Source organism: Dermochelys coriacea, chromosome 9, assembly GCF_009764565.3.
Source record: "Dermochelys coriacea isolate rDerCor1 chromosome 9, rDerCor1.pri.v4, whole genome shotgun sequence".
Taxonomy (NCBI): domain Eukaryota; kingdom Metazoa; phylum Chordata; order Testudines; family Dermochelyidae; genus Dermochelys; species Dermochelys coriacea.
The window spans coordinates 5,060,634-5,088,002 of NC_050076.1; positions in this window are offsets into that span (position 1 = coordinate 5,060,634).

Consider the following 27,369-nt stretch of genomic DNA (forward strand, 5'->3'; position numbering starts at 1 on the left):
ACAGATGGGGAACTGAGGCACAAACGAGACTAAGACCCAGATCCACAAAGGTACTTAGCACCTACTCCCATTGATTTCCCATGGCACCTGAATACATAAGAACGGCCACACTGGATCAGACCAATGGTCCATCTAGCCCAGTGTCCTGTCTTCCAACAGTGACCAGTGCCAGATGCCCCAGAGGGAATGAACAGAGCAGGTCATCACCAAGTGATCCATCCCCGGTTGCCCATTCCCAGCCTTCAAGGATCAGGCCTAACTGACTTGCTCAATGTCACACAATAGGGAATTAAACGTTGGTCTCTAGAGTCCTGGACTAACACCCTAACCACTGGGCCATCCTGCCCCTCCAGAGCCTCAGCTGGTGGAAACTGGGAAACACCATTGGTTTTAACAGCACTGTGTGGAATTACACCAACAGAGGATCTACTAAGTGTAAGCCCAATAAGCGTAATCAGAGAAAGCGGAAAAATGGAAAGAAACCAGACAAATAAGAGGCAGGGAAAAAGGGTGGGACCTTGAGCTAGGAAAACTGCTTGGAAGAGTTGCGGCGATCGTATGGCGATCCCCCCATCTCTGCAATGGTAAGTGAGGAAAGTCTGTTCTTAGTCTGAAAAGTGATAGCTCTTCGGAGGAGCATCAGACTGAAGAGGCTGTCTCAGATCAACAGTGCACGTATATTGCTAGCACATCTCTCACGGTGGCTGAGCCCAGATGCTCAAGTGGAAGGTGTGAGGCTGTTTTTAAAAAGCCTCATAAGGCACCTCATTGTGCAATATTAATGAGTCATTGTTACTGAGATTTGCTACGCTGTACCGAGTCTGTGTCCGGTCGGTCGTTAATGTGCATTGAAGCTGCTCCGTTGCACTGCTACAGGTGTGCCATGTTCTACCAGGGCAGAACATTCTGACCTGCAGCGGGCAGCCTTGGAGTCCTGCCGTTTACACCTTGCCTCAGCGTGAGTGCAAATGCTGTTCTCATGCCCATGTCCGATCCGACTCTTCTCTGAGTCGCACTAAGGTCATTGACTCAAAAATATCCCCAGCCAAGGTATGCCGGGTTAATTGCAGGTGCTGTAAAAAGAAGGGCTTCCTTCTAGTCACGCTAAACTCATGCTAAGACTGCAGCATACTCGGATGTTTATGTACAACACATTTACAGACACCTAGCCCCAGAGTTTCACCAGATTCCTGATCTGCGTGTCTGTGTCTTTATATGACCCTCATCACCATACCATCTGTTTTTCACTATGGTCCCAACTGTACTGCCTGGATTTGTGTGCAGAAGGCTCTACATGTCACCCCCATGTGATCTATGTCTACCTGGGCAGGAGGAAGTGTCTGCCACATACACAGCACTGGTCCTTGCCTCTGGATTGATGTACGACCTTCCATGGGTGGCAATTCACAGATGGGGTGGAGATATGCTGGGAGTGGGATGTGGAGGGAGATGGGGAAGGGTATGTTATGTGGATAGAAAATGCCACCACTAATGTGAGAAGAGGATCAGACAGCTTGCTAACTCCACAGTTTTTGAGGGGGTTTGTTGCTGTTGTTCTTATTAGGGCTGTTCAAAAAATTCCAACTTAACTTTTTTTTTTGGTAAATTGGGTTTATTGACTGAACAAAGCTTTTGGTGGGAAGCGTCTGCTTTTCTTGCCAACTTTGGATTTGTTTGTCAAAAAGACCAAATCCCCAAATGCTGAAGTTTTTTTAGCAGTTTTCTGTTGGATTTTTTAAATTTTTCTGCAGTTTGAGGCTGAAATTTTTTGGTTTTCTATTGCTGAGAACCCACCAACCAACCATTTTCAGGTGTTCATTTTTTTCTGAACAGTCCAATTGTTCCCCTCATCCCAACTTTCTGACCAGCTCTAATTATAACCATTTCGTGTCATTTGATTCGTGAATCATATTTTTCAACCAGCTTACAGAATTCTTGGAAGAAGCATGTTTGTAGGACTTGAAAGCATCTCTGGTTAACTTACCCTTATATATTATGACACTCACTGAGTCAACAATTCTTTCTCCTCAGCCCTTGACACGGATGCGTGGCTAGAGACTGAAAACAAGTATGCCAGACACCCACAACTCATTCTGCCTCTGACAATAAGCACCTCAAAAACCTCAGGTCAGGTACTCCCCACCCACCTTCTATCAGGAGTCTCCACTGGGGGTGGGGAACCTTTACAGGGCGGGGGCTGTAGAGCTCCCTTTGTCAGCTGCAACAAAAGCAGCCGACCAACCAGGCGAGGGGGAAAGCAAAAGGCATGAAAGTGAGAGGAAGTGGAAAGGAGCGAGCCGAGAGCTCAAGGTGACAAGCTCACCACCGGAAAACAATAAAAATAAATACGCTCAGAAATAGTGTAACTGACATGCAAAGGAGATCAAAACAGGCTCTGAAAATATCTTGGCTCGGGGGAGGAGGAAGAGGTGTTGGGGGTGGCGTGGTGGACAACTTTGTGCAGCTTTCTCCTGTCTGACTCAGCTTGGCCTTGCGGGACTAATAATGAAGGAGGGGGATGGTGGGAACCTCAAGGGATTTGAATGCTTCTGCCAACTGTGCAAACTCTTCCAGCTGCTTCGAGCCATAGCCGTGGACTAGAGATCTCTGGGGGGATGAGGTCTGTGGGGAGATCACCACAGAGCTTTGTACTCCCAGGAACGAGTGATCACCAGAGGATACAGTTAACCAAAGCTCTGTGAATTTCATAAGAGGTTTGGATGAAGGGTTTGGAGGGCTGGTCCCATTTGCCCACCCCCTTCTGGTCATGGTCGGAGAGAAGTGTCTGGTTCCTCTCACATTTACCCCAGCTTAAATTAGGAGTGACTCCAATTAAACCAAGAACGGCACTGGTGTGAATCTGGTAGAAGTGAGAGGAGAATCTGGCCAGAGGACATTTTTCATTGTTAGAAGGGCCCATTGTTCATAATCTACCTCTCTGAGCCAGATATGGCCCCCACCACCCCAGTCCAGCCAGATGCTTGAGCACATGATTAACTTTAAGCACATATGTAGTGCATTTTGCAATGAACAAATTCCTATGGACCACACGCTTTTAGAAACGTTGGCCATTGCTTCCCTGTGCCTCTGGTCCCCTGTGATGGCTACAGACCTGCCTTGTAGTGGGCAGCAGGGTGTGTGAGGATTATTAATGTCTATTATGTGCTGTGAAAATGTAACAAGTTGGGCTGGAGATATGCTAATGGGTTAATAATTACAGCCTTTTAATTCCTGGTGCTGTTTTTATTATATATTTGTATGACCACAGCACCCGGACACCCTAGTCCGCATTGCACTGCAGGGGCTGCACAAATGCAGAGGAAGGCCCAGCTTCTGCCCTCAGGGGCCCACGGTGATTTTTGAGTTAGAGTTCAGACTAAAAGAGAAACGAGGTCCAACCCTGGGGACATCGGCGTCCCAACTTTGCAGCTGGCAGCTCTTCCTGTAGTGAGCTGAGCCAAAGCCCTGAGATGGAACCTAGCATCCAGACCTCCAGGCTTAATGCCAAATCTGTAGCTGAGGCTCCTACCTGCTGTTATTATTATTGGCCAAAATTTAGAAACCAAGGCCCTGATCTGCAAAGACGTAAGCACAGTGCTTAACTTATGCCAGTAATCCCATTGACTTCAAGGGGACTGTTCATGTTTATGAAGTTAAGCACGTGCTTCAATCTTTGCAGGCTCAGGGCTGAAATTAGTCCACTAGGAGCTAGATTCTCTGTTGGGCTGCTTCTTGTATGGTCATTGACACTGGTGCAAAGCGGGTGCAAAATGCTACTGCAAATCTGACTGGTATAAATGAGTACACAAGGTGTAAGGCAAGAGAGAATTTGGCTCCTACATTCATATTTAGGCAGCTAAATAAGCAGCCTGACTTTCAGAGATGCAGAGCACTTCTAAATTCCCACGGAAGTCAATGAGATGCTCAGTCTCCCTGAAAATCTGGCCCCTATTACATAGGGAGCTCTTTTCATCAGTAGATCTCAAAGCCCTTGACAAGAGGAGGTGAGTAGCATTATCCTCATTTTACAGATGGGGAAACTGAGGCACAGAGCAATTAAGGGATTTGCCCAAGGTCACAGCCAAGAATAGATCCCTGGGTCTCCTGAACACCAGTTCAGTGCTCTATCCACTAGGCTACACTGCCTCCCTTGTAAAAGATTTGCCCGATGACAGGATTTCTGTGTATGTTGGAGGGAGACGGACAACACCCTGGCCTTAGTTAAGTGGCTGTACTGCGCTAGAAAGGAAATAATTACTATCCAGACATTCATGGGGGAAACCAGCCCCAAGATTGGCTGTTTGGAATTTAAAGGGCAGCAGTGAGCTGCAGAATGAAGAGACAGACAGTGGGGAACGGAAGGCCCCTGGGCAGCATTTGTGAGTGTGCTGGATGCCCAGAGCAGCGATCAGATGTGGCCAAGATTATTTCATAATAACTGCATATAATATTTTTCTGCACGGGTGCTAAGTGCTCGCTTGGGAGATCAGGCAGAGAGAAATCGGTGGCGGCCTGAGCCTTCTGTGTTTGTCATTTTCACAAGGGAAGGCCCCCTTAGTCAAAGGACCTGATTTTAGCCTGCAGCTATTGCTGCCGGCACAGTGACCCAGGAATTACTATGATTTAGAAAAAAAAAAAAAGTGCAGGAGATTTCAAAGAAACTCTGCAGGGAGCATTAGCTAATCCACTCCCCGTGTTACTAAAGTGAAACAGAAGGTTCAGGATCCTTACGGTTATTAATAAAGTACAGCAAACTTGTCCCCTGGCTAATAGCTAGAGAATATCAGAGGTCTGTCAAGGGAAGGACATTGTGCACTGACAAAGGTTATGGCCAGGATCAAATGGACATGCTGAGATAAACACAGAGCTGGCAAAGGTTTGTCTGGGCTGCTCTGAAGTCTGGGCTGCTGATCCATTCGAGCTGCACACCCAGTGGCAGAGTCTGGAGTTTCACAAGCTCCTCTTTTTCACTTTGCCGTGCAGCTGTGAGGAGCTGGTGGATTTCACACAGGAACACACCCCTGGGGAAAGCCCCGAACTGGGCTCATGGGATATGTCTAGACTGCACACTAAAGCCAAGCTCTGACTCGGGTCTGAGCCCAATCCCCACTTCCATCTACACACAAACCAGTCTGTCTCAGGTCAGCAAGCTCTCAGGACCCAGCCCTAGCACCCTGCTAGAGGGGTAGATCAGAGACAGAGTACCACATGACTCAGGTCCACGCCTGGTCATGCTACAGTGCGGATGCAAGCCAAGCTGCAGACCTCAGTCGGAAAGTCTGCAAGGTACAGCCTGGACACGTTAGCACGGCTGGGAGACTCGGCTCCAGCCACTACAAACCCAGGTTTCCAATGCAGTGGGGATGCTTAAGCATGGGCTAGGAAACACTGAATCCACAAGCCCAAATCTCACTGACCCAGCAGGGTAGACACTCACGGAAACTGCTTCTAAGAGCAGAGAGCAGGCTCACCAAACTCTTCACACCCACTTCTGCAGGAACCAAAGTTCAGGAGGGGGTGTTTTGAGAGGGATGAGTGATGCCCTCTGGGCTCAGTTGCCAAGAATCCATGGGCACGGCATCTCTCTTTGGATTTGGCTGACAAGCCTCTCAGAATGACAGCACTGGTGAAAGGGGTATGACAGAAGCCTTTCCCTCAGCAAGTTATCTACACTAACCCTCTGCATTCATGGCACAGAGCACCTCTTCTCTGGGGAGCACAGAGATTTGCCAAATGTTAATGAATTAAGTCTCCCAATTAGTGCCATTACCCCTGTTTTACAGGTGGGGAAACTGAGGCACAGAGACAGGATGGTGACTTACTTTACGTCTTACAGCCAGTCAGTAGCAGGGTTGGGAACAGAACCTAGGCACCCCAACCATGGGTTCTAACCCCTAAACTGCAACTTCCTTCTAGCAGCAGACCAGCCTGTTTTCTCAAGGCCAAGTCTGGAGGCTACCTTTGGTGCTTTGCAAAAGGCATTTTAATCCTCCCTGACCCACACCGTCCCTCACCCGGGCCCCGCCAAGTTGTGCTGCTGGGAAGCTGATATCCTGTGCAAGGCAAGATGCAAACGAGACAGGCCCAGAGACTCTACGAAGAGCCTCTAGCCCCAGCGACTATGGCTCAGCGCCACAAGGATGTCAAAGAATATTGGCTTTTGGCCCCAGACAGCTAGTGTGTCCTTAGCGCTCAATGTCAGACCAGAACTTAGTTCCCATGAGCTACTGCCCAGCTCTGTGCTGGGTTTCTGCTCCCACGAGCCGCCGCATTCTCCCAGCCCCCTGCTTGCACCTGGCTCTTCCATACTCTCTGCCAGCTGCTAGTGCCCAGCTCCCACAAGCTCCTGTATTCTGTCTGACCTCTGCAAGGATTTCACTCCCAGGACCCTTGTCCCCTGTGAGCTCTGTGCCAGTGCTCCATTCCTGCGAATGCCTGCTGCCTCCTGATGCCATGAGCCAGCAAGCAGCAGGTGCCCTCTGTCTTGGGGGATGCATTTGATTTTCATGTATTTATTCAAGATCTAGGAGCGTGAATTTCCTAGAAAGCCTGGTTTCATTGGAGGTTTCCTGCCTTGAGCAGGTGGCGTATGTGTGTGGTGGTGGAGGGGGGCTGAATCATAAAACCCCGTAATGACACAGGCCAGTGGCAGAAACAGCTGCTGCTCTCTGATTCATCATGTCGATGCTGCTAGGACTTGGGGGGAGCTGGACATACATGGCATGTACATCGGATCCACCCACCACGTGGACTGGGCCTTAAAATATTAAGCAACTGCTGCTCCATCCTTCACCCCATTTGGGTGTATGGGGAGGCTGATTAGTCAAAAACTCCATTTAAGCAGCAACCCTCCGCTTAGGACTCCAGGTTTGTATAAGCAAAAGGGTTGAAAGGCGGAAAGCTAATTTCCTAGCGAGAATTCCTCTCTGGCAGTTAGCAGTCACGGAGTTTAGGCACCGAGACTTTCTCTGCTGCCCCGTCAATATGCCGGCTGGAGTCAGATGACCCGGTTTTACTCTTGGACCTCGTTTGCCCTTTGCAGGGGAGATGACAAACGTGTCCTCACTTTGCAGTGAAAGGCAGCAGCATTACTCCAGGAAGGTTATGGTGAAGAATGGTCTGGTAAATATGGATGGAGGCCTTTCCTGAGAAGGAGATTAATATTATCCCCAGCTGGTAGCAAATTTTCAAGCTTTGCTGTGGAAATATTTTCTGCCTTGCCCGTGCATTTGTATCCTTCTTTTAATCCTCAGCTTTTGCAAAGGTTCTGTCTCCAGCGAGTGGTGTTGACCTACTATGTGTGTTGGAGGCAAGAAGGAGAAAACAATTTTATTTTCTTCCACAACCGCATTTTAAACCAAGAAACTACAGCCGTAATGTTGATTAGTTAATAAATGAGCAATGGGCTGGATTTTGAGTTGCGCCCATATAGCTTAGGAGCAGGGAGTCAAATTGACTGGCTACCTCCTGCTAGCATTCTGTTCTGGCCCCTGGTGTAAAATAGAGCAGACCCAAGGGAATTAAACCTCACTGGGCCTCAGTTTCCCCATTTGTAAAATCAGGATGATGACACTTCCCTAACTCATGGGGTCATAGTGAGTCCTGCCCCCAGATTTCAGAGTAGCAGCCGTGTTAGTCTTTATTCGCAAAAAGAAAAGGAGGACTTGTGGCACCTTAGAGACTAACAAATTTATTAGAGCATAAGCTTTCGTGAGCTACAGCTCACTTCATTCGATGCATTGGATGCCCCCAGATATATTCTTTGAATAATGCAAAACCTGGTCTACATTCTTTGGCGCTTCTCTACTGCTTTACCAAAGTCTTGCTCAGCAGCCTGGTGGGACCATCCTCTCAGTTTTCACTGTCCCCGACATGCTTGAAAGCCTCATGTCACAATGGCTCTATCTCCAGTTCAGGAGCGCTGACACTACATGTGTCTGGCTCTATGAGAATGGATGTAAAGCAGGGAATCTATTAGGAACACAAAGAAGTCTAGGTTCTAAGTCTAGGTCTTTTGCAAGATGCGAATGGTAAAAATCATAAACAGTGATGCAGAAAAGGCAGAAATATTCAACAGGTATATCTGCTGCATGTTTGGCACAAAGCAGGAGGACGTAGCCATCCCACATGATGATGTGGGTGGAAGAGAAAATTTACCATCGTAACAAAAGAGGCTGTGAGACAGCATCTGCTAAAATTAAACATTTTCTGATCACCAGTCCTGGGTAACTTACACCCAAGAGTCTTAAAGGAACCAGCTGAGGAGTCCTCTGGACCAGAATGATTAATTCTTATCAGATCTTGGAAAACAGAATTCCAAAGGATTGGATGACTGCCAACGTAATTCCAGCATTTTGAAGGATGAAAGGGACGACGCAGGGAACTATAGATCTGTTAGCTTGGCATTGATCCTGGGCAAAATAATAGAATGGTGATTTGGGACTCTATCAATAAAAAATTAGAGGCTAAAAATATAATTAAGGCCAGTCAACATGGTTTCAGGGAAGGTAGGACTTGTCAAATAAACCTGTTGCCTTTTTTGACAAGATGACAGATCTGGATGATAAAGGCAATGGTTTTGACATAGTATACCTGGATTTCTCAAAGGCATCTAGTAGTACATGGTTTAGCAACTTGCATTATATGGAACAGGGGATGTATTCGATTGATTACTGACTCTCTGACAGATCTCAAAATGTAGAGATTCATGGGGAGAGATCAATGAGGGGCGCTGTTTCTAGAGGGGTCCCCCAGAGATGAGTCCTTGGTCTAATGCTTTTGAATAATTTTTATCAACAATCTGGAAAATGATCTAAAATCTCTGCTGGTAATGTTTGCAGATCACAAAGATTAGAAGGGTAATGAGAGGAGGACAAGTTATGGTTGAATCACCCGGTTAAATGGTCACAATCCAACAAAATGTTTTTTTAATACAGACAAATGCAAGGTAATACACCTGGGAACCAGCAATGCAGGTTATACATACAGGATGGGAACCTGTGTTGGAAAGCAATGACTCAGAAAAGGCCTTGGGGTCATCCATCTGCTTCTGCATGAGCTCTCGGTACAAGGCTGGGACTAATAGGATTAATGTGATCCTTGGATGTATAACCAAGGGACTGTCAAGTAGCAACGTGATTTTGCCTCTGATCACAGAGTCGGTAAGACTGCTGCAGGGACACTGTGTCCAGTTCTGCTGTCCACACTTCAGGAAGGATGTGGAAATACTGGAGAGAGTTCAAAGGAGGGCCATAAAAATGATCCAGGGACTGTGAAACAACCCCATGATTTCAAGCGTAAGGAACTCGACCTAGTCATCTGATTGAAGCGAAGGCTGAGAGATGACCTGGTAGTTACTTACACGTGGAAAAGGGAGCTGAGAGAGAGGAACTTTTCAGACTCACTGACAGAGGCATAAAAAGATCCAGTGGCTGGAAGGTGAAGTTGGACAAATTCAACCTTGAGATAAGAAGCAGTTTCCTAGCTGTGAGGGGGGGTTAAACCTGTCAGAGGGGCAGCTTTGCTGGCGTGGGGCGGCCTTGGAGTCTTTGTGATGAGATGAGATCTCTTTCTAAAAGAATTGCCTTCATCCAGTTTCTGGGAAAAATTCTGTGGGCCATTTGTACAAGGTATATGAATGGTGATGCTGCCCCACTCCCCATGTCTGCAATGAGGCTTTGGGATGCAAGAGAGAGAGTTTGTACAGGAGGTCAGGATGATGATCATAGTGGTCCCTTCTGGCCTTAGAGTCTGTGAATCTCTGAACTCATGAGGTCCCTTGGGCAGGGAGGGAAGGGATGATGGAACAGCATGGTATCTGCCTCTCAGTTCTCTTCCAGCACCAAGAGGGACTTACATGCGGGGAAGAGGGGACTGGGAGAGCGTCACCACATTAGCCATCTGCCTCGGATGCACTGCCCCTACACTCATGCTAGCGACTGGGGCATTTCTCAGTGGGATAGTTATTTGGGGCTTGCAGGACATGGGAGCTTCCTGTTCAAACTGGAGCAGAAAAGCAACAGGATGGGTGACAACCCTCGGGGTCACTGCTGTGAAGTTCTCCAACCCCCATTAATTGCATTCTTGTCGCCAGCACCATACTGTTCCCAGTTCCTGCCAGTAAGAGAAGCCAGAGACCGGGACCTGCACTCAGTGGCCTTTAGCCTGCATCACCTGCATCCCACAGTGTCTTCCTTGGCTGGGCACCTTTCCATAGGGGTGAATTTTGGGCATGTACGACTCCTGTCAAGATCTTATTCCTCTGACAGTACAAGCAGGAAATGAGCAGAGTTCATTAGTGAAAAGGAAATTGACATCTCTGGGATGGGTTGTGCAAGTGGGGCAGGGAGGGTATGGTACGACACAGCCACGGGCTGCTTAGTTTGCCCTAATATTCACTCCAGAGCTTGCCAGGCAGTTGATCTAGGTCAATGCCAGCCTCACCCCGTGGGAGGGGGAGTGGATACCCTGAGGAGGATGTGGATGATGAAGAATCGCATTCCACATTATGCCATAGATGGGGGGGACCGAGCTGGTGGTGCAGGCAGTGCCCGGGCTGTCCCCGAAATCCTTACATAACTGAGTTTTCTGTGACACCTGCCAGTCAAACATGGACAATACCTTGCCTGCTTGGCAAGCCCATCAGCTAACGAGTGGCCGTAGAAGTTCTGCTGAATTGCACGTGGGCAGGGTTCCCCGACCTGCAATACATACTGCTTGTTCTGCTGCTTTCCTGTGGGGGGGGGGCAAGGCAGGTTCCCTGGGATCTGTGCTGCAAACTCTGGGACAGGCCCAGGAGTGAGAATCAGGGCAGCTGACAGCAAGGTGCCATGCAGTCAGAAGTAGTTCCAATCAGCTTCCTGCTGGGGTAGGCAGGGCTGCCTCCTTTGGCAGGAAGATCAAGGGCTGGGGAATGGGAAGAAGAAGAATGAGAGTCTGGGCAGGGGGTGGGGAGGGATGAAAGGCTGGGATAAGAGGAACCAGCTGAGAGTTTCCCTGGGGGAGAGGCAAATTTGGAGAGTTGACAGATCCAGTTTCCCTCGAGAGTTGGCAGATCCAGTTTTGCCCTGATCCACTCCTTTCCCAGGCTGCCCTAAAGAGCTCTGCGGACCCCACTCCCTGTGTGCTAATTACTTACCTGGCTTGTCTCCTCAGCAACACCTAGGAGCTCTCACCCCCAGGATCTCGGAAACACAGGCAGCCCCTCCCCACACATGCAACCCCTGGTGAGGAAGCAAGCTGGGTAAATGCAGCAGATGCCTTGGGTAGAGTGACAGCAGCTAGGCTTGGAGCTGGCCCATCACCAAGCGAAACAGGTTCTGAGATGCTTGTTAATGGGGCTGTTGTATTTTAGCTGCCTTGATCCGGTGTTGGTGGTAGAAGACAGAGGAATGTTCCAGGATTGTCTTCTGGAGGGGAATGATCCATGCATTTCTAATCGAGCTCATCAGAAAATTGGTGGTAGTGTTATGGGGGGGAGGGTGGTTCTGTGGCAAATTTCAATTTTTCAGCAAAAAAATCAAAAAATGTTGATTCAGGAATACTGCTGCAGTCCCTCATGGGAGTTATAGTTTGGGACCCCAAGCCCCAATTCATTTCTATGGACTTGGCTCTCTGGCTAGACTACATCTCCCAAGATGCACCATGGTTGCCCCCTCTTGCTGAGACACAGTGGTGCATCTTGGCAGTCTATGACATGGTGGATCACAGAAGTTGTAGTTTGAGAGTCCCATAATCCCATTCTCCTTAATGACCTGGTCCACCAGGTCTGACTACATCTCTCAAGATACACCATGGGCTTCCCTCTTGCAGATCCGCATGGCATAATGGGACTCCCCGGCTCCGGTGTGGCACGTGAGGGGAATGAGGCAGCTGAACTACATGTCCCATGAACCACAGCAGCAGACTTTCCAAACTGAAACTTCAAGGTTCTCAAGTTTTTGGGTTTTTGTCGAAAACCTACTTTTCTGTTGAAAAACAATTTTGATGGAATTTTTCCAACCAGCTCTAACTTCTAACCTTTGGGTCGATGTGTGTGATATGTTCTATTCTGTGCCCAGTCCACAATGGATATGGGTCTGATACAGCTCCAGTCGGACAGCCTATCTCTTTATCTCAAGCTGGAGACTCAGGCTTATAGCTCTGGAGGTCCCTGGGGTTGGCCCAAAGGGTGAACATCACAAACTCATGAATGGCAGGCCAGGTGGTCCACAAGGCTATCTTAGAATATGCATGCCATGAGCAAGTTGGAGAACCCCTGCAATAGGTACTTCCCAATAGGGAAATGAGTTACTCTTGAAACATTAATAGACCTGACTTCCCCCACCCTTACACTGGTGCAAATCAGGAGTAGCTACTTGGAAATTATTGGTCCAGTGCTAGATGGAAATGGCAGAATTATCAATAATAATGCAGAAAAGGCAGAAGTGTTCAATAAATATTACTGTTCGCTATTTGGGGAAAAAACAGATGATATCGTCTCATCATATGATGATGACAACAGCCTTTCCATTCCACTAGTACCTCTGGAGGATGTTAAACAGAAGCTACTCAGGTTAAACATTTTTAAATCAGTAGATCCAGATACCTTGCATCCAAGAGTTTTAAAGAGCTGACTGAGGAGCTTCCTGGACTGTTCGTGTTGATTTTCAATAAGTCTTGGAAGCCTGGAAGAAAGATAATGTGGTGCCAATTTTTAAAAAGGGGAAACAGGATGACCTGGGTAATTATAGGTGTATCAGCCTGACATTGATCCCAGGCAAGATAATGGAGCAGCTGATACATGATTTGATTAATAAAGAACTAAAGAAGGGCAATGGAATTAATGCAGATCAAGATGGGTGCTGCATGACATTTTGATTAAAACATAGAACAGGGGTCGGCAACCTTTCAGACGTGGTGTGCCGAGTCTTCATTTATTCACTCTAATTTAAGGTTTCGCGTGCCAGTAATACATTTTTAGAAGGTCTCTTTCTATAAGTCTATAATATATAAGTAAACTATTGTTGTATGTAAAGTAAATAAAGTTTTTAAAATGTTTAAGAAGCTTCATTTAAAATTAAATTAAAATGCAGAGCCCCCCGGACTGGTGGCCAGGACCCGGGCACTGTGAGCACCACTGAAAATCAGCTCACGTGCCGCTTTTGGCACGTGTGCCATAGGTTGCCTACCCTGACATAGAACGATATAAAATTACCATGGCAACATTAAATGGATTAAAAACTGGCTAACTGATAGGTCTCAAAATATAACTGTACATGGGTATTTGTCATAGAGTGGGTATATTTCTACAGGGGTCCCGCAGGGATTAATTCTTGGCCCTATGGTATTTCACATTTTTATCAGTGACCTGAAAATAAAACATTAAATTATCACTGATAAAGTTTGTAGTGACACAAAAATTTGGGGAATGGTAAATAATGAAGAGGACAGGTCGCTGATTCACAGCGATCTGGATCTCTTGGTAAACTGGATGCAAGCAAACAATATATGTTTTAATACAGCTAAATGTATACATCTAGGAACAAAGAATACAGGCTGCACTTTCATGATAGGAGACTCTATTCTGGGAAAAAGTGGATTTGAAAAAGATTTGGGGGTCGTGGTGGATAATCAGATGAACATGCGCACCCAGTGTGATGCAATCCTGGGCTGCATAAACAGGGGAATCTTGAGTAGAAGCAGAGAAGTTATTTTACCTCTACTGGTGCGACTGCTGCTGGAACACTGTATCCAGTTCTGATGCTTACAAGTCAGAAAGGATGTTGATAAATTGGACAGGGTTCAGAGTAGTGCCACAAAAATGAGTCAAGGATTAGAAAACATGCCTTATAGTGATAGACTTCAAGAGCTCAATCTATTTATTTTAACAAAGAGAGGGTTAAGGGGTGACTTGATTATAATCTGTACCTACATGGGGAACAAATATTTAACAATGAGCTCTTCAATCTAGCAGAGAAAGATATAACATGATCCAATGGCTGGAAGTTGAAGCTAGACGAATTTAGACTCTAAATAAGCTGCAAATTTTTAGCAGCAAAAGCAATTAATCTAAGGTCATGGTGGATTTTCCATCACTGGCCATTTTTAAATCAAGTTTAGATGTTTTTCTAAAAGATCTGCTCTAGGAATTATTTTGGGGAAGTTCTCTGGCCTGTGTTATAAAGGAGGTTAGACTAGATGATCACAATGGTTCCTTCTGACCTTATAATCTATGAACAGTCAGTGTAGTTAAACCAGTAAAAAACATGAATAATTTACAATGGTAGTTGAATTGAACCTTCAGAGGACTCAAAGTTGCATTGTTTTTTAGTTATTTATAGATTTATTAATATTATAATTATTACATAATTAGAAATCTGTAGAAATCTATGATGGTGCTTGTATTTTAATTACTCCTACAATTTTATCCAGAGTGGGAATTTTGTTTCCCAAATATTTAAGCAAAAAATCTAGCTCTTCAGAGGAACACCACATTCCTTAGTTATTGTGGATGGATATCTGAGAGCAGGTCTACACTACGGGGTTAAATTGACCCAAGTTAAGCAACTCCAGCTACGTGAATAACGTAGCTGGAGTTGATGTATCTTAGGTTGACTTATTGTCATGTCTACACCATGCTGGGTCGATGGGAGAAACTCCCCGTTGTCTTACCTTATGCTTCTCGTTCTGGTGGAGTACCGGAGTTGATGGGAGAGTAATCGGCGGTCGATTTAGTGGATGTTCACTAGACCTGCTAAATCGACCCCCAGTGCATTGATTGCTGCAGCATCCATCCATGATGAGAGTAGCCAAGCCCTGATTTTGTTGCAGACTGGGCCTGTAAATCTACAGAGGCTACCAAAGGAAATCCTAGACTTGTCCATCTAGCTCAGTAATACTCTGACTGAGGCTCTCGTGCTGCAAGTTGCTCTTTGAATGTGTTTCCTGTGGCTCTTTGCAGCACATGGTATTAAAACAGTGTGTGACTGAGACAATGAATCTCAGTGAGACAATGAATCTCTATCGTAAATGAGACAATGGGTCCAAACAACCGTGGCTCTTTTGGGGAATGTTGATTGCTAATTTGGCTCCTGAACCACTGAGGTCTGAGTATCACTGGCCTAGATATTGCTTCTGTGGAGACCCTTATTTCCTTGTGGCACTGAGATCAGAAGTTATATGAGAGACCTTCCTGCAAATCAATGAAAAGTGACCTTTCATATGATGCGGGGGGCACTCTTTGACTCCAATTGGTCTAGCTGAGGTCCAGGCCAACAATGTATGTGGGGAGAATCCCCAGATTATGCACGTGGTGGTTTTGCTTTACCCGTGTTTCTGTTAGGTGTAGAAACACTCAGCTGTCTGATACCTTGGAATTATTGTCTCAGTTTGTGATAGGCACATTCCCTGTGTGCTGCTCAATGAAGGCAGAAGACACACAGAGCCGTGCTTTTGCTGACCTGTGTTGGAAACAATAAAGAAAGGTGATGTCATCACAGATAAAAAAGCAAGGTGGGGTGGTAATTAACGGGACACTGTCCATGTAAAACTCAGCAACCCAAAGTATACGTCCCTAGCTCAGTCACTATAACACTGTAGATCATTAAAATGGGATGATTCATAAAAATCAAATTTACTTTCCATTAGACATGGACTAGAATGAAACCCCCAGATCCAAAGGCCTCCAGATTAGTATGGACTATCTCTCATTTTCATCAGTAGCTTTTTCACTCTGCATTTAATTTGTCTTGGACAAGGAAACTAAACTGATCAGTTTCACTCTACATTTGCGTCTCTCTCTTTCTATCCATTTATCCATCAGTATTTATCATTATGGTACCTGGCTGCCGGAAGGATTTAAGAGTCACACTGGATTTATTCATAGAGGGCACAAATCATCCTCATTCCTTGCTTCCACTCCTGTTACTTAGTGTATTTTGCTACAGGTTTTAAGCCTTACTCCTCTGTCTTTTCCCACCCACATTTCCTCCTTCATGAGGAATGATGCTTAGCTGTTCTTTAATCGATGTTACTGTGCTGGGAAGCTTTTGCTAACCGATGGACTCTGAATAGAGGCAGGGCTGTGTGAGAGTGGAAGTTAACCGGCTGCCGGACGTGGGCTCATACAGATTGCTTTCGGGATGTCTACACTGCAAAAGAAAAAGAAAAAACCCCTAACCAGAAAAAGCAGCATTTAGTCTCAGAGACTGTGGCAACGGACTCAGGCACGCACCAAGGGGATAAAAGTAGCAGTATAGAGATTTTTACTCTAGCTGGAGCTTGGGCTCTGAAACCCAAGGGAGAAGGTGGATCTGAGAGTCCAAGCAGTGATGTTTACACTGCTACTTTTAGCCCTGTAGCGTGAGCCCCACCAAGCCTGAGTCACTTGAACCAGGGTCTGACACTCCCTGCTGCAGTGTTTTTTTGCAGTGTAGACATACCCTTGATGGCCAGTTTCCTTTTCTGGATCTACTGCCCTAGTGCAGTGCCATTGTGTTTGACGTCCTAATTGAAAGAGACCGGGATGCGATTAGAGTAGGAATCAGGCCTAGTGGTTAGAGCACTAGTTAGAGTCAGTAGCCAGGAATAGGAGCCCAGGTTCAGAACCGGAGTGAGAGGCCAGAGCCCAGGAACAGAGACAACGTGAGAAGCCAGGAATTGGAGCTGAGGGTCAAGACTGGGTTACCTGGAGTGAGGCAAAGAAAGAGCAGGGATGGATTGGGGGCAGAGGCAAGGAACAAGCAGGCCAAAGAACAGCCACTAAACTGTCATGAAATCTGGCAAATGCTCTTCCTGCCCTTCCCTCTTCACTAAACCTAGCAGATTGTGTCCTTGTAAAAGGCTTTTGTCCTCTGGTTCTGAACATGCATGTGTGGCTTGCAAGTACCATCGATAGAGCATTTTTATTGGTATGATGAGCAGTAATAAAAGAGCTTCGATTGAGGCCTTCCAGATCAAGCTAATGAGACAGAAGGTCATCCTGCCATGGTCCAAGCCCCATAAACACGTCTCTCAAGCAGCCCTCATTCCATGGAACTGGCCCAAGGTCTGAATCCAGATCGCCGTCTGCCCCTTCTGCCAGGCCAATTTGCCAACGATATAAATTTACTGCGACCATCACAAATAGTCTGATACGAAAATAACACTCAGCAAGCAATTCGATCTCAGGAAAAAATGTGATTGCAGGCTCTTGTTGGGATCTCTGAGGGGCAGTTTTAAATGTCCATTACGGGGGCTACAAGGTAGGGGTGGGAGATGGCGCTAACACCCACCCCCTATAACTGCTCGGGAGCTGACTGAAAGGAGCAAATGCAGAACAAGTATAGAAAAGGAATTGGTGTATCCTAGAGGATTCCTCTCCTCCCCCACAGAACGCAATGCCCAACATCTGGCTCCAGATTCTGATCTCAGTTACACAAGGAGTGTCTACACTGCCCAAAGAGCAGAGTTCTTAGCTCGGGTTAGGTAACTCAGGTTAAAATAGCAGGGAAGACATGGCAACTCCATGTTTAATTCAGGTAAGTAACTCAAGGTCAACCCCAGGCTCCCTAGTAGGGTTTAACTTGAGCTGCTCTGGTGAGCTAAAAGCTGCTATGTTAACCCGAAGTAGCTAACCTGGCCTTTTGCAGTGAAGACATACCCATAAAGTGTAAATCTGCACTGTACCCAAGGGACCTAGCACTGAGATCAGACTCTGTCCCTTGGTCTTTGATTGTGATTGTTCTAGGTGGCAACATGCTAAACCATTTCACTTGGCTCAGCTGATCATCAGTCATGCTGGCTGTTTGGGGCTAGCCCAATTCTGTGTGGCTCCCATGTTCTAGGACTGCAGAAGGGAATGCTGTCAATCAACTAAAGGACAAGGAAGGGACAGTGGATTCACAGGATTGAGCCAGATCTGGGAACTCCACAACACAATGCCATGCCTGATGTGATGCCATCAGCCGTGGGCATGCAGGCTGGCGCTACAATCCTTAGCGGGCGAGGAGTGTTTGATGATGTCCCATCGGGGGTTAATGTAGAGTAGTTTCCCTAGAATACTATGTATACTCCAGCACTTTTGTAGTCCAGTGTCAGACAAATTGTGCAACGGGGCTATTTCAGTGCCTAATAGCGCTCACGGCCAGGAATTCTTCCCTGGTATTCAGCCTACGTTCCTTTTCATTTTCTGCCATCGGTTGTTTTCCAGCATTGCTGTGCCTGGTTAAACAGTAGCTGTGTCCTGCTCCAGAAGTGGTTGCTTTCCAGTGGGTGCCTGCGTGATCCCTCTAAACGGCTTGTCAAGTGCTTGGAAAATCATTTGGAGAAGGGGCACTAAATCAATGCCAGTCTTTAGTATTACTTGAATAAAATGAACCTAGGCATAGACTCCCATAGGGGTGCATCTGCCAGGAAAATCGCTTGGCTTTGATGGAAGGCTGGGGCTTGGGTTTCTCGAGTCCTGGGGGTAGGGGGAGGCCAGGTAGGAAAATAGTTTCTCGAAGATCCCATGAAGCAGGTTCGAAATGTTTACTCTCAGTCCCACTGGCTGCATCCACGGTCCCTGAGAGAGAGAGAGAGAGAGAGAGAGAGTGGGCTGCTAGGGAATAAGGAACCTATACTTCAGTCCATGCTGCTTATTGCACGGTCAGAGGTAAGTATGGATTGATGCAGGTTACTCCAGATTTACGCAGTTACTAGAAGCAGGATCACTGTGTTCTGTGTGACCAAGTTCACGTTGCTAGTGAGGCCTTCACAGGACAGGAAGGCGTGGGAGGCAGGGGAGGGACAGGACGGACTCATGGCATCATAACAGTGATGACTGAAAACAATATGTCTCACCTCTGGCTACAGAGTGATAGTGTGGTGGGACCACACACTCGGTCCTCGCTCTGCCTTGGGGGCTGCCAACAGGGAAGGGAGGAGGTGGCTTGGCTGGGACCTTGGTTTCACTTCCTGCCACCTGTGGGGAGAGATCATTATAAATATCTGACTAAGGCAGCTGGTACACTCTTCTTTTTTCTTGGTATTAGTATAACCCCCTCCTCCCCCCCCCGTAACAAGAGAGACGTGGCTGGAGCTATTTCACTTTCCCCTGGTTCACATGGGGGTGTAGCGGAGGCAGCCAGGTACAGAGATGCACAGAGGGGTGTGGGGAGGTTGAATTGTGCTTCAGAGCCTCACCCTCCCTGTAGCTACCTACTGTAGGATCTTTGCTCCCAGAGGCACAAGGGCCACCTTCTTTCACCCTGAAGTAGGCTGAGGAGTAAATTACGGAGCCTTACTTCTCAACTAATGGGCCAGCTCTTCAGCTCGGGTTGCTCCATTGCTACTGATTTACACCAGCTGAGGATCTGACCCAAGGATTCCACAAGCGGCTAAAGGTGCTGCTCAGACAGACTCAGCCCCTAAGGATTCACTGATCAGTCCAGGGTCCAGCTATATTCAGGGTCATTGATTCCAAGGCCAGAAGGGACCACCATGGTCATCTAGTCTGGCCTCCTGCATAACACAGGCCGGAGAACTGCCCCCAGATAATTCCTGTTTGAACTACAGCATCTCTTAGAACAAACAGCCAATCCTTATTCCAAGTTCAGAGTCCTTTCAGCTGATTTCTCTAGGATGACAATCACCATCGCAGAAAAAAGAAACCTTTCAATATCTGCCTCTGTGTATCTGATATTATGGGGTGCCTGGTTTTAATGATAATGCTGGCAAAGTGCCTCACTAGGAAGCAGGATTCCTGCCCCGTGGTGCTTCCAGTCTCATTCAGGCATGGACAATGCAGCCCAGACACAGACACAGTGGAATGGTGTTTAATAATCTAATGGATCCCATTTACAGCCATCAAGTCCCGTGGTGCAATTAGATATTCTCTCTTGAAAAGCTTCTCCAATAGTCTGAATGGTGGGAATGGGGCAGGGCATGTGGGGTGAGCCCAGGTAAGGTCACAATGGATTGCTGAGTGGCTGTATCCGTTCCGATCAGTAGCTCACACACTATAACAGCACTCAGCCGAGTGACACAACAGGTCAGCCAGAAAGACCGTTTTTTTTCATTCTTCTCTTTCTAAACCTTTCATTGATTTCACCGCAAAAAACAGAATAACCACCCCAGAATGCCACTGGGCTTCCACATGCACAACCTGGCTTCATGTTTCAGGGTGGATTCCAGGTTCTATATCTACTTTTTAAAGATCACGGTTTTGGAGTTTGTTGTTGGTTGTTTTTTTTTTAATTCTCTGCATTTCACTCCCTTTCCTTCCTGCACCTAAATGATGCCAGGCAGACTGTCTCTAAAGAACCCATCAGACACTGGATCAAATTCCCGGGGGGGATGACATCCAGCCCTGACAGAGGATCTAGTCACCACTTGAATCTCGTTTAAGCCCCGTCAGGATTAAGTGGTGCTTTGGCTTTGCACATTGACATTCTAGTGTAGGCAGGTGATAACTGATTTAGTTGTGGTTGGTCCTGCTTTGAGCAGGGGGTGGGACTAGATGACCTCCTGAGGTCCCTTCCAACCTTGAGATTCTATGATTCTATGATAACTTTGGAGGTCTGATCCTTTGGCCACAGGGCTAGAGGGCAGTGGAAAGCACTGCTCTTGGGAGCCCATTTGCAGGGCAGTGCAACGGCAAGTTTCTTGCACCCTGCAGACTTATGATACATGCAACTCTCAGTTCCACAAGCCCCAGGGCGGGGAGCCAAAATCCATTCCCAAAGCATGGGTGGCAGGGACAGGAGACAGAAGAATAGCTAAACAGAAAGACCCCTGTGCATATCAACTAATGTTTCCTCATGGTGAGATCTATGACATCACGGAACTGTCTTCCATGGGTCAGATGAACATACTGTAGGAGAATAGTCCTATTTTGGCAGATGGGGGATGGATTGCATGTTCCAAGACAACTGTTCCATCTCTAGCTTCTGTGGGAGCATGGTGGTATGTGTGTGAGGGGGTCTGGAAAGCTGAGCCCTGCAATCGGGGCAGTTTGTGGCTTTGTTTTCCCCTGCACAGAGGTTGCATGATGGGAAAAGAAACTGATGAATATGTGTGGAGGTTACGTGTGGGGGCGTTGAGACCAAACTTGCTGTGGGGGCAGAGGAGGTGTTTTGTTTTTAGGCTGGAAGAACTTGTGAACTCAACCTTTCTTTTTTCTCACGTGAGTGACAAGAGCACTAGCGGGGACAGGGTTTGCAGGTTGTCTATCCCTGGTCGGAACAGGTCTAGATGGTGAAAATCCCCTAGGCCTGTCTCTGGGGGAAAGTGTGAAATAGTCTAGAGAAGGCCTTTCATGGTGAACATGTCTCAGATGCTTCACAATCAACTAAATACCGATCGGCCAGTGCCTGGGGAAGTAAACGAAGAGCCTTTTCTGCATTTAGCAGTAGTCCATACATGCAGCCTTGGGCAGAGAACCTCTTCTCCCAAGGTCAGCAGACTGGGGTTATCCCCCACTCTGGGCATAACATAATTTGGGATTAGGGCTGATGGAAAATTTTCAAAACTTCATCCAAAAATGGGGTTGGGGGGATTTTCAGCATATACGGTAATTTTGTAACACTGGGAGAAGGCTCTTCAACTTCAGCTTCAACTGACACTTAGGGTGTGTGAGGTTATGTGCATGGCTCTTTAAATCTGTAGCAGGAAGCCAGGCTGTTGAAGCAGCAGGGCTGGGAGTAGGTGGAAGAAGTGTTTAGGAAATTCTGGGATGATGCAGAGAGAGAGAGGCAGTACAGTTTTAGAAAAAATCCTGTTTTCTTCACCAGTAAAGCTCCTTGTTCATTGCTAGAAGAGGGCAGCTCATTCTGTGATTCTTTGCCATGGCCATGTGACAGAAGGCACCTGGGTTTCATGTCTCATCTGAAGGAATTGCACCACTGCAAGTCAGACATGGAGAATTTCCTCTGCTGTTTGGATCAGCGGCCTTTGCCCCCTGCTCTACACTGGTACTGAGCAGCATGGCACCTTGCTGTGTCACTTTCCGAGGGCAGTCACCCCTCACATCTGAGCACCTTTCAAATAATACTTCAGTGCAGCATCAGGTTTCGGTAGGAGGCTGTCCAATTAGAACCCACAGCCTCCTGGCTGAGTGCTGAGAATGCCACTTCCTAAACCATATATTATTTCTGTTATTTTTTAAGGAGTGTGGGTTGTGAAATCCCAACAATAGATTTACAGGACAATGCTTTCGGCAGGAAACTCCTGGCCTGATCCTGTGATGGGCTGAGCAACCCCTGAGAGGCACTGAGCACCCCCCCCCAACCTGTCTTGAGGTCAACAGGAGCTGAGTGCACTCAATGCTTGGTAGGGGCAGGTGTGCCAGTCTGTGCTGAGATCATGCTAGGGTTGGCATGGAATATCAGACTCCTACTTTTGACACCACCTCCAGATTTTCCAGGGCAGTGGGTGTTGGAAAGGGGGTGTATGTGGAGGACAATGTAGGTAGGAGAGGTGCTGGGTGTGGAGAGAAATAATGTATGTGGGGGGATGCGGGGGGTGGGGGGTGGAGGCTGGGCAAGGGAAAAAATGATTTAACCACAAGACAAAACTCTTCTATCTCTTTTTCTCATAAAGCGATCTGAGGCATTCTCCTTTCACAGCAGCCGCATTATGAAATGACTTTTTTAACAAATCCATCTGCTTGCTTTTTAATAAGCAGGGCTTCGCACCAGTGTACATGTACACGCTCTGACCTTTTCATAGGAAAAAACATTCATAACTAAAACCTATATATAGCAGCGTTCAGACTGGAGCTGATAAAGATGTAGGTCATATGACTTTTTTTTTTTGAAAGCATAATGTGGGAGTGAAAGGAGCAGGCTGCTTAAAAAAGTCATAAAGTTCATTTATTGCCTTGAGCCTTCTTAATATTTACTCAAGCACTTCAGGAATGACTTAAAAGAGTAGGGCTGACAAGACAAACACATATGTCTAGACAGATACTTTTTATACATGGAAGGAGAAAGAGATCAGAAGAAATACATTTAGTTTAGAATAAGGATATTTCCTCCCCTCTCCCCCCATGAGAAGAAAAGTTTATAAAAGGGTTTATTCCTGGCATGACTATAACTTTCCATTTGTTAGGCCCTGGCCATACAACTCCTTTGGTGCATGAGTGACTTTGCTTCTGTGAATAGATTGCTTAGGTTTCAGGGGGACTACACACGTAAGACAAGTGACAAAGTGTTGCCAATTCTCACTATATTTGCTCTTTTTCCTTAAAGCTCCAGTTCCTTGAGCCAGGTGATTACATGAGACCCTCAGCTTTCATTAGAAAAAAAAAGTTGCCAGGCCTTGTGGCTGTGGAGAAAAGCTGGAAAACACGATGTGCAAAAGCCCAAAAGCAAATTACAAAGAGACGCTCCCCCAAATGTATTATTTTAAAATTTTCATGATTTTTAAGCCAAGCTCATGATTTTGGGGGGCCTGAATCGTGATTTTTGAAGGCACGGAGTTGATCACGTGCATGATTCCAGGACTGGGCTCTACATTTGTTGATTTTATTATAACGGCATCATGAGGATGGGAATAAATGAAGAATGGATCAATGTTATTGTGGCTTAGGTGAGCCCCTATTCAGCAAATCACTTTGTCACATCCTTAACTTTACACGTGCACTTAAATTGATCCCTATTTAACAAATCTCCTAGCACATGCTTAACACAGGCACCTGTTCAAGTTCCACTGAAGCATGTACTTGAAGTTAAGCATGTGATGAAGTGCTCTGCTGAATTCCATGTCTTAGACCCCCTTCAATATATAAAACAAAAAAAAATCAACTTGCTCAGTGATGCCTGCGTGGAAATAAAGACAGGCCCTTAGCTACAGCAACACAAGTGTGATGTTATAATACAGTAATCAAACCTCCAGCCAAGTTCTTCTTAATGCACTTCACCATAATAAGAACCTGTTACCCTGATCCCCTAGCATATTTGACCAATATGACAGGCTGAGTGTCTTTTACAGTTGTGGTGAAGCTTCTCTCAGGGGTTGGGTTAGGGTACCTTTAGAAAAACTTCTATGTTCTGTGACTGTAGTGTGCCAGGTTCCCTTCCAACAGAGATCTGACTCCCTGTCAGAGAGCTAGCAAAATAGTGTGGAGCCAGCAATCCCTTGCCTGCCTGCTTAATCCAGTCCAGGAGCCCCTATGTAGTGACACTAGGAAGCATCTATAAATGTTTATAAATACCTCTGAATGTTTCCTTCATCTCCAACTGCTGCAGAGCTGCTAAGAGATAATGAGTAGAACAACACAGCTATACACATACATTCACACACACACACACACACACACACACACACACACAGGAACACGCACAGACAGAACACACACACACAAACACACACAGTTACAGGTTTCAGAGTAGCAGCCGTGTTAGTCTGTATTCGCAAAAAGAAAAGGAGTACTTGTGGCACCTTAGAGACTAACAAATTTATTAGAGCATAAGCTTTCGTGAGCTACAGAGTGACCTTAGCTGCTCCCAAACTTCGGCCTGTGTATCTGTGCACCAAACAGATAGCACCTCCCTCCATGCCCACTCACTCTTCCAGTCCTTTTCCACCCAACCTCACTTCTTCCCCACCTGCCAGGCCTGGGAATAGAGATCGGTCATACACCATGGCCTGAAGACCATGAACTTCACATTTACATGGGTAAGGATGGTGGGGGTCTCCTTTCCCCAAGCCACCAATGCTGAATTAAAGATATCTCTGTCAACTGCCGCCCTTTATTTATGTTTCACACCCATGTCTTTCAAGGCTGGTATCTTGGCAGCAATTTCAGTTTCTGAAAATTATTTCAAACTCTCCAACTCAGTAGGTTGGGTGGAAAAGGACTGGAAGAGTGAGTGGGCATGAAGGGAGGTGCTATCTGTTTGGAGGACTGACTTTTTCTTGCATTCTGTGCAAATACTGTGCTTTTGATTAAGTAATACACATTTATTTACTTACATTTGTACTTTTAAAGCCTATTCCACATACACTTACAGGGTGAAATCCTGTCCCCATTGAGATAAGTGGCAACACTTCCATTGACTTCAGTGGATCCTGGATTTCACCTATAGGTTTGGACTTAAGAGATACATGGGCTCTCAGCCCGATGGTGAATTTCCTTCACGAGAGGCGTAGTTTAAATCTAACAAATAAAATTAATGCAATTAAATGATACAAGGGGGTTTGAGTCGTGATTTTCATCAGCATTTCCTTTTCACTGAACCTGGAATCTATTTTGAATGCAGCCTACTATTTCAGTCTGCAAAAAGGCTACTGTGAGAATTGGTTTTGAATCAGATGCTTTACATAAACCATAGATTTTACTAAAAACTGAGCTATCCTTCTCTTTTTCACTCCTACAGTGGCAACTCAGCAGGAAGGCATTAGAAGTTTCAGTACTTTCATCTTGTCTCAGAACATCTTAAGGTGGGCAAAGCAGGGTCCAATAATCATAATCATAATCATAATAATAATAATAATAATAATAATAATAATAATAATAATAATAATAAAAATAATAGTTCCAGATAAAACATTCATAATAAATCAGTCATGTGAGGAATTTTACCACATTTTGGTTTGATAAATCATCCAGGAATAGATTGAGATTTTCCTAAATGTATCTCTGGAGCTCAAAATTATTTGCCACATAATTGATGCAAATAATTCTTTGTCATTGTGAGTTCTAACTCTGAACTTTTTTGATTGGATTGCGTGTTAAATTTCTGTTCCCTGATCGGGATCCCAATTCAGTCAGTCACTTAAGCACATGCTTAACTTTAACCATGCACTCGAGTCTGATCGACTTAAACGGAATTTAAGCACATGCTTAAAATTAAGAGGTCTCACTGGTTGTGGAGTGACATCGGCGAGATATCTGCTCAGGGATTGGACCTTGCCGGGTGGTGAAAACATGCCCTGACATCCTGAACTCTATGTGAGGCAGGAAATCAGAGAACATGTCTCCCTCTTCCCCAGAGGTTAAAGTTGATTCAGATGGGATGGTGAAGCCCTCCCTGTACCAACCTGTGGTGGGGGAGCTGTTGGGGTACATTGCTCTCTCAGGTCAGGGAGAGGAAGAGGAGTTCTCCCTGCTTTTAGTAGAGCTTGTCTCCCCTTTGCTCTAATCCCTGCTGTACCTGGGTGCCCTACATTCTGTGATGTACTGAAAAAGGTGTTAAGATGACAAGCGGTCAATGTAAGAGTAAGGGATTTCCTGGTTCTGCTTGCTGGCTAGGGGGCTCGGTGGGGAAGAATGCGATCATCAGGGTCTCAGCAGTCAGATAGCAGATAGGCAACCTAGAGCAAGATGGGGTGAGTTGTGCCTCTCTGTGAGCTGTAGCTCACGAAAGCTTATGCTCTAATAAATTTGTTAGTCTCTAAGGTGCCACAAGTACTCCTTTTCTTTCTGTTTTAAGGAGCAGCCTGCTTTGTCTCTTTTCTGGTGTGTGTGTGTGGGGGGGAGGGGGCATGTTCTTGTGTGTTCTGGATTCTCAGAAATAAAGTTGTGTTACGTTGCAGCCTCCCAGCAAGAGTATCCTATATTTTTATCTAACTTCTCTGTGTGTGTGCGCTGTGAAATATAGCACATTCAAATCCCTCCTTTGAGACCGCACCTTCTCTTACACTTAGGAGAGCTACAATGTGGGTAATCTAAAGACAGCATGTCCTTCAGCCCTGGCTTACATTAGGAGACCGGTCAAAAGCATAGCCATTCTGATTTTATTCTTTATTCTGCACCAGCGAGGTTGTTAGTACTTTACAATTGAAGGAGACAAGATCCCATGTCCCAAGGAGTGTGCAAAGTAGTGCTGCCAGAAAAAAACCCACCACACTACCAAACACCCAGATCAGACGCAAGGATTACATGGTGAGCTATTAGCAGGAGGTCCGATAAAGATCTGGCAGGAGTGTGTTTCAGCATGTGATGTTCTTGGCCTGGTTGGTGTCTATGGCTTTATTCAGAGGCATATTCATGTCCATGGGCCACTTCCCACACTAGAGTTTAGTGGTACAGATTAGTGTAACCTGCTCTGAGGCCGTATGGCACTTCCAGAGCCCACTGAAGCCAACGGAAAGACTCCCATTGACTACCGTGCCCCCAAATCATCACACCAAGATGAGATTGCAAGGGCTGGCATGGAGGAGGAATTGGTGGACAGTCAAAATTCAGGGAGTAAGTGAAATTAACTGATCAGTTCCTTTCTTTTGACCCCGTCCCATAACATGGGAACCAGGGGATATTCTCTGATAGTTGAGGAGGGCGGGCCTGGTTCACACTTACACAAAGGTCTGAACTTGAAGACTACGTTGTATTGCTGGAACTATCCTGCATAGCTAAAACAGCACAACCCCCTCTGTGAATGCAGTTTTACCTGTATAAAAGGTGTTTATATTGTATAGCTTATTTCT